The sequence below is a fragment of the Chiloscyllium plagiosum genome, unplaced genomic scaffold (genome assembly GCF_037043375.1).
Source record: "Chiloscyllium plagiosum isolate Xiang-an unplaced genomic scaffold, Cpla_swu_hap1 HiC_scaffold_3, whole genome shotgun sequence".
NCBI classification, from domain to species: Eukaryota; Metazoa; Chordata; class Chondrichthyes; order Orectolobiformes; family Hemiscylliidae; genus Chiloscyllium; species Chiloscyllium plagiosum.
Window position 1 is genome coordinate 85,666,000 of NW_028270141.1, and position 14,729 is coordinate 85,680,728.

A 14,729-nucleotide genomic window follows, 5' to 3' on the forward strand; every position below is an offset into this window, starting at 1 on the left:
CTTATCTCCCTCTCACCCCATCCCCTCTCTCCCATCCTCTATCCCTCCATTCCGTCCTCTCCAATTCCCCCTCTCCCCAACTCTATTTCACCCACTCCTCCATGTCCCCCCGTCCCCTCTCCCCCTCCCCTCTGTCTCCCTCTCTCCCCATCACCCTCCCCGATCCCCCCTCCCCATCTCCCCCTCTCTCCTCTCCCCCATTTGCTCCCTCCCTGACACCCTCCCTCTACGCTACCCTGTCCCTTCTCCCCCTCCCCCTCCCTCCCATCACCCTCCTCAATCCCTCCCTCCCCGATACCCACCTCCCCATTCCCGCTCTCCCCACCCCATTTCCCCCTCCTCCCTCTCCCCCTGTCTCCCCCTTCCCTCTCCCCAGATCCCCTTCTCCCTGCACTCCCCCCTCCCCTGTCACCTCCTCCCCATTCCCCCTCTCCCCCATCCCCCTCTCCCCCATCCCCCCTCTCTCCCATCCCCTCTCTCTCCCATCCCACCTCTCTTCCCGGATCCCCTTCTCCACCTGCAATCCCCCTCTCCCACTCCCCCTCCCCCCATTCTCCCACACCCCACTCCCACTCCCTCCTCCCACTTCCTCTCACCCCTCCCCCTCACCCCCCACCCCTCTCACCACCCACGTCCCCCCACCCCCCTCTCTCCCCCCACCCCCACCCCTCTCACCCCCCACCCCCCCAACCCCCCTCTCTCCCCAATCCTCTTTCTCTCCCCGATCCTTTCTCTCCCCATTCCCTCACTCTCTCCCCATTGTCCCTCCCTCTCCCCATTCTCCCTCCCTCTCCCCATTCTCCCTCTCACCCAAACCCCCACCTCCCCCATTCCCGCTCTCTCCCCATTCCCCCTCTCTCCCCCATTCCCCCTCTCTCCCCCATTCCCCCTCTCTCCCCTATTCCCCCTCTCTCCCCTATTCCCCCTCTCTACCCTATTCCCCATCTCTCTCCCCCATTCCCCCTCTCTCCCATTCCCCCTCTCTCCCATTCCCCCTCTCTCCCATTCCCCCTCTCACCCATTCCCCCTCTCTCCCATTCCCCCTCTCTCTGCCCCATTCCCCCTCTCTCCCCCCCATTCCCCCTCTCCCATTCCCCCTCTCTCTCCCCCATTCCCCCTCTCTCTCCCCCATTCCCCCTCTCTCTCCCCATTCCCCCTCTCTCTCCCCATTCCCCCTCTCTCTCCCCATTCCCCCTCTCTCCCCATTCCCCCTCTCTCTCCCCCATTCCCCCTCTCTCCCATTCCTCTTCTCTCTCCCCATTCCCCCTCTCTCCCATTCCCCCTCTCTCTCCCCCATTCCCCCCTCTCCCCCATTCCCCCCTCTCCCCCATTCCACCTCTCTCCCATTCCACCTCTCTCCCACACCCCCTCTCTCTCCACACCCGCTCTCTCTCCCACACCCCATCTCTCTCCCACAATCTCCCCCTCTCTCTCCAATCCCCCTCATTCTCCCCATTCCCCCCTCTCTCCCAATCCCCCCTTTCTCCCCCAATCCCCCCTCTCTCCCCATTCCCCCTTTCCACGTTGCCCCCCTCCCCATTCCACCCTCTCTCCCCCCATTCCCACCCTCTCTCCCCATTCCATCTCCCTCCCAATCCCCTCTCCCCCCTCCCCTCCCCCCCTCCCCCTTCCCCTCTCCCCTACCCCTTCCCCCTCCCCATCCCCCCTTCCCCTCCTCCCTCCCCCCATCCCCCCACCCCTTCCCCCTCCCCTTCCCCCTCCCCCCACCCCTTCCCCCTCCCCTTCCCCCTCCCCCCTCCCCCCTCCCCCATCCCCCTCCCCCTCCCCCTCCCCCTCCCCCTCCCCCCTTCCCCCTCCGCCCTTCCCATCCCCCCTCCCCCCTCCCCATCCCCCTCCCCCCTCCCCCCTCCCCCTTCCCCCTCCCCCTCCCCCCCTTCTCCCTCCCCCCTCCCCATCCCCCCTCCTCCCCCCTTCCCCCCTCCCCCCTCCCCCCTCCTCTCCCTCCCCCCTCCTCTCCCCCTCTCCCTCTCTTCCCTCTCCCCCTGTTCTCTCCCCGCTCTCCCCCATTCCCCCCTCTCTCCCCTTCCCCTTTCACTCCCCCCTCTTTCCCCCTCTCCCCTTTCCCCCATTCCCACCCTTTCTCCCCCATTCCGACATTCTCCCCCATTCCTTCTCCTTCCCGATCCCCTCTCTCTCCCCCAATCCCCCCCTCCCTCATTCCCACCCTTTTTCCCCCATTCCCACACTCTCCCCATTCCCTCTCCCTCCCGATCCCCTCTCTTCTCCAATCCCCCCTCTCTCCCCAATCCCCCCTCTCTCCCCCCATTTCCACCCTTTCTCCCCCCCATTCCCACACTCTCCCCCATTCCCTCTCTCTCCCGATCCCCTCTCTCTCCCCCAATCCCCCCTTTCTCCCCCCATTCCCACACTTTCCCCCATTCCCTCTCCCTCCCGATCCCCTCTCTCTCCCCAATCCCCCCCACTCCCCCAATCCCCTCGCTCTCCCTCAATCCCCCCTCTCTCCCCCAATCCACCCTCTCTCCCCCATTCCCACACTCTCCCCATTCCCTCTCCCTCCCGAACCCCTCTTTCTCCCCTAATCCCCCCTCTCTCCCCCAATCCACCCTCTCTCCCCCATTCTCACCCTTTCTCCCCCATTCCCACACTCTCCCCATTCCCTCTCACTCCCGATCCCCCCTCTCTCCCCGAATCCCCCCTCTCTCCCCCAATCCCCCCTCTCTCCCCCCATTCCCACCCTTTCTCCCCCATTCCCACACTCTCCCCCATTCCCTCTCCCTCCCGATCCCTTCTCTCTCCCCCAATCCCCCCTCTCTCCCCCCATTCCCATCCTTTCTCCCCCATTCCCACACTCTCCCCCATTCCCAATGCCTCCCGATCCCCTCTCTTCCCCAATTCCTCCTCTCTCCCCCAATCCCCCCTCTCTCCCCCATTCCCACCCTTTCTCCCCCCATTCCCACCCTTTCTCCCCCCATTCCCACACTCTCCCCTATTCCCTCTCCCTCCCGATCCCCTCTCTCTCCCCCAATCCCCCCTCTCTCCCCCCATTCTCACCCTTTCTCCCCCATTCCCACACTCTCCCCCATTCCCTCTCCCTCCCGATCCCCTCTCTCTCCCCAATCCCCCTCTCTTCCCCCAATTCCCCCTCTCTCCCCCAATCCCCTCTCTCTCCCCCCATTCCCACCCTTTCTCCCCCATTCCCACACTCTCCCCCATTCCCTCTCCCTCCCGATCCCCCTCTCTCCCCCAATCCCCCCTCTCTCCCCATTCCCACACTCTCCCCCATTCCCTCTCCCTTCTCTTTTCCCCCAAACCCCCTTTCTCCCCCAATCCCCCCTCTCTCCCCCACTCTCACCCTTTCTCCCCCATTCCCTCTCCCTCCCGATCCCCTCTCTCTCCCCCCCAATCCCCCCTCTCTCCCCCAATCCCCCCTCCCCCATTCTCACCCTTTCTCCCCCATTCCCACACTCTCCCCATTCCCTCCCTCCCGATCCCCCCTCTCTCCCCCAATCCCCCCTCTCTCCCCCAATCCCCTCTCTCTCCCCCATCCCCTCTCTCTCCCCCCATTCCCACCCTTTCTCCCCCATTCCCACACTCTCCCCATTCCCTTTCCCTCCCGATCCCCTCTCTCTCCCCCAATCCCCCCTCTCTCCCCCATTCCCACCCTTTCTCACCCATTCCCACACTCTCCCCCATTCCCTCTCCCTCCCGATCCCCTCTCTCTCCCCCAATCTCCCTCTCTCCCCAATCCCCCCCTCTCTCCCCCAATCCCCCCCTCTCTCCCCCCAATCCCCCTCTCTCTCCCCCCAATCCCCCTCTCTCTCCCCCCCAATCCCCCTCTCTCTCCCCCCCAATCCCCCTCTCTCTCCCCCCCAATCCCCCTGTCTCTCCCCCCTCTCTCTCCCCCCCATTTCCCCTGTCTCTCCCCCCCTCTCTCTTCCCCCCCCCCCCCCCCCCATTACCCCCGGTTCCCTCTGGCAGGCTGTAATCTGTCACTCGCTGACGTCGCTGTTGTTCCTCCTCCCCCTCTCAGTATTTGAGTGAGGGCTCCGCCGGGTTTCTGCTTTCACCGTCCGCTGGTCCTGCACCGTCTCTGGGGGTAGCAGCGACCAGTGCTCCGTGCCCCCAGTCCCCAAGCTCTTGGGAGACCCACCAACACCGGATATCAGCTTGTATCCATCGGGATCCAGGGCGGAAAATAAAAAAAAGGTAACAGGGATTTCAGAGAGAGAGAGGGGGGGAGTGGGAGGAACAAGCAGTTGAGAATTTCTTGCATGTTCCTTGTGATAGTTGCATTTCCAATTGGAGACTGAATGAAATGAGCCGAGGGGTATATTTGGGGAATGTGGTGTCCCGGGAACCTCCGGCTGTCAGACCCTGCTTCCCCGGGTCACTCTGTGTGTGTTGTTACTGGGTGAAGTGGCGGCGCGCAAAGGGTTAAATGGGGGGGGGGTTAAAGGGAATCTACTCATTAAGGCTTTGCTTTTTGTTTCTGAAACAAGTCGAGTTACCGGTGGAGGCGAGGAGTTCTCTCTCTCTCTCTCCCCCCGGGTTTTTGTGTGTGTTACTCTCCCATCCCTCCTCATGGTGAGTTTGGGGACGCTTCGCCCCGGCTGTACTTTGATTTCCATTTCAGAGGAGCCCCAGGCGGCGCTGAGCCGCTGTCCGGGATTGACTGCTCCTTCCCGGGCTCTGACTTTTGAAAACCTGGCGCTGAGGTTTCCCAGGTCTGCGGGCGGATTTCTGCTCTCTTCCCCCCCCCCCCCTCCCCCATTCGCGGGAGTGGAAGGCTGCCAGCCACGGCCGGAATGGCCATTGAGAGTGTGCAGAGGGGGGAAAGGGGCAAGGTTTCTCGACCACGCGTGCTGCCAGGGACAGGGCACATGGAATGGGAATCTGCTGTCCTTCCGTGGTAACTTCAAGCTGCAAACAAACGAAACCTCATCTGTCACTCGTGTGGATGGAATTAGTATAAACTGTCAAAAGTGCTGTGTTAGGCTTTGAAGAATTATATTCCTTAACTATTTAATCACTTTTATATTAATTCCTGCCGAGAAGTTTGACAATTACTGCAAAAATATTGGTGAAATATGTGCCAGTAATACCTTTTATTCGCTTTGTTTTTATTTAATAATAAACATTTACGTTGCAGAAAGTGGCCATTTGGCCCATTGGCTTTATGCCGGCCCTCTACTAGCATTTGTAGTATAAAGAAAGACACGTCACAATAATCTGGCAAACAATAGCGAGCCAGGACATGCCGCTGTCCACTGATATTCAAACCAGCGATCTTCACGTGATTCAACATCGGAGAGATCCTTTGCAGTTGCTAATACACTCCCAGCTTCACATTCTTCCCCAATCACTTCAGAAATCTGGGCTCAATTTGCAAAGTCAAGAGTGTGATGCTGGAAAAGCACAACAGAGCAGGCAGTATCTGAGATTTGCAGAGCCAGCTGCTGGAAGCCCGCAAATCAACAGGCCAGAAATGCTTCTATTTCCTTTTTCCATATTGTTTATCCCTTATAAAAGTTGAATATCCTGGAATATTTAAAGTTCAGCATAATCACTCTGCCAGGTCACCTCCATAATAACCTTTCAATCAAACCCATTTATTTAGTTCTGAAGAAAAGTAATTTTCAACAAGAAACATAACTCTATTTCTCTCTCCACAGGCGTTATTAGAACTGTTGAGACTTTCCAGCAAATACTTTCTAAATCCCATTTATTTCTGCCTGCGTTATTCATTTTAAAAATGATTGTGCAGTATGCAGGTCTTCAGCAAGGCTCACATTTGTTCGCAATCTATAATTGTCCTGAAGAAGGGCCATGGAGATCTACATTTTTAACTGCTTCAATCAATGCGGTGGAAGTGCATTCACAGTACAGTTAGGAAGAGATATAGTGATTTAATTCCAAGTCAGGGTGGTGTGTAGCTTGGAGAAGAATTGCTTGGTGGGTGGTGTTCCCATAGGTCTGCCGCTGTTGTCTTTCAAAGTGGTAGCAGTCATGGTTCCAGCATGAGCCTTGATGAGTTGCTGCAATACATCTCATAGATGATACACGCAACTGCCGTTGTGTGCTGGTAGTACAGGAAAGTGAATGCTAAAGTGATGGCGTTTGATCTAGCTGGCTGCTTTTTGCTGGACGGTGATGAGCTTTTCAGTGTTGCTGGAGTTGCACTTGTTCAGACAAATATTCTATCACAATCTTGACTTGTTTCTTCTCGATGTTGGACAGGTTTGAGAGGTGACAGGTCACTACAAGCATCTGATCTATTTTACAGCCACATGGCCCTTCCAGTTAATACGTTTTGATAGGGAGTAAGTCTCTGCACCTTGTGGGTGAAGGATTCAGTGATGGGAATGACAAAATTATTATGGGGAGATTATTAGATTTTCCCTTGTTGGAGATGTTTTTTATTTGTCACATGCATGGCATGAATGGCACTTGTTATTTAGTGACCAAAGCCTAATTTTTAAAAACTCTTTCACAGGACGTGGGTGCCTCTGGTTGGGGCAGTCTTTATTTCATGTCCCTGGCTGATGTTGAGAGGATTGTTTTAAGCTGCTGTCTTAAACTGCTGCAGTAGTGGTTACACCCAGTAAATGATTCCAAACCAGTTTGCTTCCTGATTCTCATTGATTTCAGTTTGCTCTGGCTCCTTGATACCGCACTTGGTCAAATGTCTCCTTCATGGAAAGGCTGGCAGCTGTAAGGAAAGCTGGATGATGAAAGAAATTGAGCTTTTGGTTAAGAAGAAGAAGAAACCATATGTCAGGTATAGACAGCAGAGATCAAGTGAATCCTTAGAGTATAAAGGCAGTAGGAGTATGCTTGAGGGCAAAAAGGGGACATGAGATAGCTTTGACAAATAGGATTAAGGAGAATCCAAAGGGATTTTATAAATATATTAAGGATAAAGGGGTAACTAGGGAGAGAATAGGGCCCCTCAAAGATCAGCAAGGCAGCCTTTGTGTGGAGCCACAGAAGTTTGAGGAGATAGTAAGAGTATTTTGCATCAGTGTTTAGTATGGAAAAGGAGGTGGAAGATATAGACTGTGTGGAAAATAGATGGTGACATCTGGAAAAATGTCCATATTACAGAGGAGGAAGTGCTGAATGTCTTGAAATGCATGAAAGTGGATAAATCCCCAGGACCTGATCAGGTCTACTCTAGAACTCTGTGGGAAGCTAGGGAAATGATCGCTGGGCCTCTTACTGAGATATTTGTACCATCGATAGTCACAGGTCAGGTAGCAGAAGACTGGAGGTTGGCTAACGTGGTGCCACTATTGAAGAAAGGTGATAAGGACAAGCCAGGGAACTATAGAACAGTGAGCCTGACATCTGTAGTGGGTGGGTTGTTGGAGGCAATCCTGAGGGACAGAATTTACATGTATTTGGAAAGGCAAGGACTGATTAGGGATAGTCACCATGGCTTTGTGCATGGGAAATCATGTCTCATGACCTTGACTGAGTTTTTTGAAGAAGCTTTTTGAAAAAAATAATAAATAGGATTGATGAGGGCAGAGCGATTGACATGATCTATATGGACTTCAGTAAGGCATTCAACGAGGTTCCTCATGGGAGACTGGTTAGCAAGGTTAGATCTCATGAAAAACAAGGAGAACTAGCCATTTGGATATAGAACTAGCTCGAAGGTAGAAGACAGGGGTTGGTGGTGGAGGGTTGCTTTTCAAACTGGAGGCCTGTGGCTACTGGTGTACCATAAGGATTGGTGCTGGGTTGACTGCTTTCAGTCATTTTATATAAATGATTTGAATGTGAACCTAGGAGGTATAGTTAGTAAGTCTGCAGATGACACCAAAATTGGAGGTGTAGTGGACAGCGAGCAAGGTTATCTCAGAGTACAACAGGATATTGATCAAATGGGCCAATGGGCTGAGGAGTGGCAGATGGAATTTAATTTAGATAAATATAAGATGCTGCATTTTGGAAAGGCAAATCAGAACACTAAATGGTAAGGTCCTGGGGAGTGTTGCTGAATGGAGACCTTGGAGTGCAGGTTCATAGTTTCTTGAAAGTGGAGTCACAGGTAGATATGATAGTGTAGAAGTCGTTTGGCATGCTTTCCCTTATTAGAGCATTGAGTATATGAGTTGGGTGGTCCTGTTGCGGCTGTACAGGACATTGGTTCGGCCACTTTTGGAATATTGCATGCAATTCTGGTCTCCTTCATATCGGAAGGATGTTGTGAAACTTGAAAGGGTTCAGGAAAGATTTGCAAGGATGTTGCTGGGGTTGGAAGATTTGAGATACAGGGAGAGGCTGATTAGGCTGGTGTTGTTTTCCCTGGAGTGTGGGAGGCTGAGGGGTGACCTTATAAAGGTTTATAAAATCAGGAGAGGCATGGATAGGATAAATAGACAAAGTCTTTTCCCTGGGGTCGGGGAGTCCAGAACTAGAGGGCATAGTTTAGGGTGAGAGGGGAAAGATAAAAGGGACGTAAGGGGCAACGTTTTCACACAGGGTAGTGCGTGTATGGAATGAGCTCTCAGAGGAAGTGGTGGATGCTGATACAATTAAGCATTTAAAAGGCATTTGGATGGGTTTATGAATAGGAAGGTTTTAGAGCAATATGGACCAAGTGCTGGCAAATGGGACTAGATTATCTGGTTGGCATGGATGAGTTGGACCAAAGGGTCTGTTTGACATCTCTGACTCTGTGTTAAGGGTGTCACTCTCTCACCTCACCTGAAGAATTCAATTGTTTTGTCAATGTTTGAACCAACGCTGTGATGAATTCAAGAGCTGAGTGGCCATTACAAAATCCAAACTGGGGGTCAGTCAGCAGGTCATTGCTGAGCAGAAACTAGTTTGGCAGGACTGTTGATGACAACTTCTGTTACTTTACCAATGATGGAGAGTAGACTCTTGGGGTGGTAATTGGCTAGATTGGATTTGTCCTGATCTTTTGGGTACAGGACATAACTGGGCAATTTTCTGTATTGTTGGGTAGATGCCAATGTTGTAACTGTACTGGAACAGCTTGGCTCAGTTTATGGCAAACTTTGGAGCACAAGTCTGCAGTATTGTTGCTGGAATGTTGTCAGGGCCCATGCAGCCTTTGCAATCTCCAATTTCATGATATCACATGGAATGTATCAAATTAGCTGAAGGGTGGCAAACCGAAATGGTCTTGCTGCAAACGAGCACATTTTGCTGCAGTATCTGCAGAGTAGCAAAGCAGCACTGTAATTGCTAAAGTACCTATTATAGATGGCTCAGGGAATCCCTGATGGACTCAACCTGTAAGCCTCTCTTGATTCGACCCAGGGATCATGCCCTGTGGTAGTCTGGAATAATACGCTCTTTCAGACAGTTTAGTTTAAATTATTACCTCTATTTACCAGTGGCATCAGTGTTACACTATAACATAAATACCTTCAGGTCAGGCTTGAGCCATTAGCAGAATAGCGGTGCCATCTCTTACCCCTAAGAGCTCTCTCAGGCTACTCCCCTTATTGCTGTAAACAAGCTGTCTTCATACTGAAATTAGTATTAAAATTACAAAAATGCCATATGTCCTTAATCAGATAAACAGCAATAAAATCGTAAAAGTTTGCAGAGGAAGAGAAACTCATTGACAGGTCTGAGTACACTTGACTAATTAAGTCTCATGCACATCAAAGTGGGAAACCTTGATCCAGTCAGGCCCAAATGACCGGTTGCTTTGGCTAGATAACCTTCCCTTTTAATAGTACATCACAACAAGGGACTAGTTTAAACCATGTGGGACAGGTCATGATGTAATCATGCTCTGCTAACATGCCCAGTATCATTGTCCTACAAAATGGCTTTTTCTTTTAAAATCATCTTAGATTCCCAGAATGCAAATTAAGTTCATAACATTCCCAGATCTCAAGCTCCAGGGAACAACACACAAACGTTCAATCAGACACTCAAATCAGACCACAGAGAGTTAAACTTTCCCCCAGCTTCCGTCCTCTGTCTCTCTGTTGAACCCTTCAGTCAGTGAATGTAACTTACAGAAAGTTCTCTGTCTCTCACTCACACATGAATATCTTCCAATGTCCTTACTATGTCACTTTGTGTTCTCCTAGCCTGTAAGGGTAAAGAAACATCCACGTTCTAGAACAGATGAGAGAGCTGAGTTTCATACATTCAAATCTGCTCTGTGTGGTATACATGAAAACGTATCAGGATTGTTCTATTACATGCATATTCCACTCATCGTTATTAAATTAAAGATCTTTTCCTAACGAGAATGAGTTTTGTTAAGAGTTTTCGATATAAGCCAGCAATTTAGTTATCTGACATCCCACTGATATATGCACGCCTCCAACGTGAGAAGGAAATACTGTCACATTCCACAAGTGAACAAATGTATCACCTTATTTACACCGATCCATTGACACTAAGAACAGATGTCCCCAATTCTTTCGAACAAATAGTTCCCCCCCCCCCAATCTCCTTAGCAGGTGTAAGGCAATCAACTTTCTCAGAATTGCCAGTGAACATCCACACTTCTGATGTTATTGTTGGAGGAAAGACTTTTGATGAAGCAGCTCAAGATTTAGATCCAGGACTTTACCTGGAGGAACTTCTGCAGAGATATCCTGGAGCTAGTATAGTTGGTTTCGAACAAATGCAGACATCTTCCTTTGTGTTCAGAATGACGCCATCCCGTGGAAAGTGTTCATAAGCTCAAATTTGACTTGGGCTCCCTGCTGTTAAACGGAAGTCACTCTCACCTCACCTAATCTATTACGCTTTGAATGCTTTGCATGTTTAGTTTTTTTTCCCAAAGTCACTATTCTCTAATGCCTTATTACCTTTGTTAAACTGTGTTTCTTTCTGCCCTATTTGGCTTGGTCTATCCAGATTACTACTCTGCTTTATAGTCTTGGCATCTTAATATATTTAAGTAGACATTTTTCCTGAATTCACTTATCAGTCCCATCATGCTGAACAACTTTGTAGCCCTTTCTACTTCCCTAGTTATTCCATTTGTCAATACTCAAGTCCCAGTCTAGTTTAAGGGGAGGCCATCCCAAAGGACCCTCTTCCCCTTTCTTCAGTAATGGTAACAATGCTACTTGAATTAAAGAGTTTTTAAAAAATCTTTGTAGTGTTATTCTGCTCATGTTAGGTAAATAGTGTATTAAGAGGCAGTGAAGGAATTGATAAAGCAGAGAGTCATCGATGTGCATATAGAACATGTAGATGTGGAATAAGTGCAAGATGGCCTAAAGGGTAGATCCTTGTGAGATACCAGAGATAATGCTGCAGCACTGTGAAGATCACCCATAACTGTTGATGTTCTGACCATGACTGGAAAGGTAGGAATGGGGACCAAGGAACAGCAACCCTTTTAATTAAATGTCAGAAGAAAAACATTTTGAAAGTCTTTGGCTGTCATTTTGTGTTTTGGATAAAGGTGGTTTCATTATTTCAACAGGGACAGAACCTGATTGAAAAATTACACATTGAGTTGTGTGAAAAAATGGACATGAATCTGTCAACAGTAGACAACATTCCAGAAATTATGATGAATGAGAATAGGGTGACCTCAGGAATGTACCCTTCCAGTTACCAATCAAACCAGTTTAAACCGGTCTGGTTTAAAGTAATATGATGCTTCAGTTCACTAGAGAATGAATGTGTAGTATTAACAATATGTCAAACCTAAGAAAAGTACATAATGGCAAATTACTTTTTGAATCCTATGAGTTATCTTTTGAATGATGTCTTTACTTGACATTTGACATGAGAAGGCTTTGAAAATATAAAGTTAAAAATCATGCATTATTTGATGCATTATAGAATATGTCTATCAAAACTGATTTTTGTCCAATTGTTGGAAGTTTTCTCACTTCTAAAATATCACTGGAAACTCTGTTTTAAGTTAAACGGAAAACATATAGAATAGAAAATTGGAGTGTAGCAAATATTGGACAGAAAATGAACCAGATTTTTGAGATTTAGTTTCTACTACCATAAGATCAGGTTTTGATTTAGTGTTCTGTTTGTGAGCTAAAAATATTTTAATAAGCAATGAACCCTTCGATACACTATCATTTCAAAGATCTGTGGGCAATTTGGAAATTAATTATTTATCCTCTAAATTTCAGATTCAAGCAAGTTTTTACTCAATTTAACAGACAAAATAATCAAACATTTTATAGAGATGAGTTACAAGAAAACCAAAGGTAGAGTTGCTGTAGTGTCATGATCAGCTGCTGCTTCAATATGTGCACCCATGTTTGTGTGCCAGAGATTACTGAGACTTTCAGAAATGTAAATTAGATGCTGCTGAATGTAACATCTGAGAATAATAAATTCTTCCTTCAACTTAGTGGTTTCTGAAACAATTTATACTGGAGTTAATTTGAGCTTGACATTATTGGAGCTGTACCTAATTTTCAGAAAACAAAACAAGATAATGGTGAACTTAGAAAAAAGAAGTGCCAATATATATATAAAATATTAGCTAGTGAAATCTTTCAAGGATACATTTTAAATTTAGGTAAGGTTCCTCTCATGAACACACCCCAAAAAGGGGCAGAACACTTTCGAGCGAGAGAGAAAAATCATAGAAGAAGGAAGAAAACTAACTTTTCAAAGTGCAAGGTCATGTACAACTAATTGAGAATAATAGTCAGAGGTCTCCAGCATAGAAAAAGCCCCTCTGGTCCATTATGCCTTTGCCGGTCAAAGGCAACCACCTAACTATTACAATCTCATTGACACTTATAGAGAGATTAATTAAGTAACAATAATACTTTTGTTTATCATCAGTTCCTGTCACCACCCGAATCTCATTATCTATAGGCATACGATTTTCAACTATGTGCTCTGCTTTCAGCAGAGGCAAGAGCCCATGCTACAAAAGGATTTATTGCTTTCTCTCCCTTCCTGTATCATGACAATACCCCCTCAAGAAATGCTTTTCCTTGACCCCTGCTATACTATCTATTGAGCTCATCCACAACTTACATTCATTCTTTAAGGTTCTTGAAAATTCACTGCCTTGCAAATCTGTGCCCAAAACTCTGACTTGAATCTCCTTAATTAGGTTTCCTTCCTTAACCAAAATTACTAAAAGTGTTTTTGGTAATTGAAATCACAGTACATTATCATTTCTGATTCTCCATCACCCTTTGTCCTAAATAGGCAACAAGACAATATCCTTCAGCACCTCTTGTTTGTTGCCCAGTTCAGTGAAACTGTCTGCACTTGGTTCCATTTTTTACTCTGGCTATGATTAAATAGCTTTCTCACATAATAGTATCCCCTCTCGATTCCACGTCACCAGATAAAGAATCCACCAAAGAGCCTTACTTGGCTGCATCCTCTTCCTTGTCCACATGCTGCCAATTGACATAATCTCAAAACATGGACTGTTTTCTGTGTGAATGCTGCTGATATCATCTATCTCCTCTCCAGTTCCCTGCTGTATTATTGGAGGCCTTATCCAGCATCTCATCTAATTTCCTGCCCATTGAGAAGATTGCTTATTGCTGTAGTAGTGGGTCAAAGCTTGTGCAGGATGACAGAGTTCAAATGATCACAAGCCTTTACTTTGAATAGAAATTAACATGAGATATGATACAATGCAAAGCTGTATAATAATATCAACTATGCTGGAAAAATATTATTGTAGGTTTTGAGTTGGTAGCATAAGTCTTTCAAGACCACTATCTTGTTTTGGGTTGCTCAGACTCTTATGCTTAGACTTTCTCTTTATAAACAAGGTGCTTTATTCATATCCTTAGCATTTGCTACAAATAACAGTGATAACCTGTCTGCAATAATCTTTAAGGATAGAACATGCACCGTGTCTCTGTCATTATAGTAATTGTAGCTTTTAGGTTATGTAGCCTAGAAAGTAATCTGAAAAGATCCAATACCAAAGTTATTGTGTGTTATATAACTGCAATACCAATCTTTTTGTGGGCTAACTTTTAAAGTTATTTAAAACTGAAATGCTTTGGAATAATATGAGAGTGTGAGTTTATACAATCTTTACATTATTGTTCTGTAACACAAGGCATTCGCTGACTCCTGTCCACCAGGCATATGATAAAAGTATTCATGCTTATGCTGCAAGTTATTGTTCACTTGCTTTCTGCATTTCTTTATACTCAATACGTAGTGACATGAACAGGATGTATGGTTAAAGAAAAAGTACAAATGCCACCAGCCTTTCCCACAGTAAAATTATGAATCGTTTGTAGTGGAGAAGGAACATATAAAATTACTCCACGGCTCCCCACCCACAAGGTCCACAACACCTCGACAACACTACAAGCCATTTTCACTTCTGCAATAGAGATGGTGTGATCAGTTAGTTCATTTGGCTAAATGGCTAGCATGTGGTTCAGAATAACTCGAACCAATGTGGGTGTGATTCCTGCTCTGGCTGAGGCAGACTTGGTACCTTCATTCTTGCCCTGCCCCTGAAAAAAGTATGGGCAAATCAACACTGGTTTAAAACAAACTGCCAAGGAAAACCGGTCTAAATACAGCAAGAACAGATGAGCTAAGCACCTGTCTTTGGGCAGAGCACATCTGGATAAACGAGTGAGAGCAAAAATAGCAGAAGCCCTTACATATATTTAATAATATTTATTCAGATTAATCTGTAGTGCTATTGGACTGATGAGTCATAGAGTCATTGAGATGCACAGCACGAAAACAGACCCTTTGGTTCAACTCATCCATGCCAAGCAGATATCCCAATCTATAACCCACTTGCCAGC

At 47.7% G+C, this 14,729-nt stretch overlaps 1 protein-coding gene across 2 annotated transcripts in view; it reads left to right on the forward strand.

Moving 5' to 3' along the window:
- Positions 1 to 4,030: 4,030 nt before the first annotated feature.
- The window catches only part of dse (dermatan sulfate epimerase), an 85,325-nt gene continuing 74,626 nt past the window's right edge, over positions 4,031 to 14,729 (forward strand). The window contains exon 1 of one of the 2 annotated variants that reach the window (XM_043684798.2): positions 4,031 to 4,188. The gene's annotated coding sequence lies outside the window, so the exon portion shown is untranslated. The remainder of the gene's footprint in view (positions 4,189 to 14,729) is intronic. The other variant, XM_043684808.2, reaches the window with a different exon arrangement.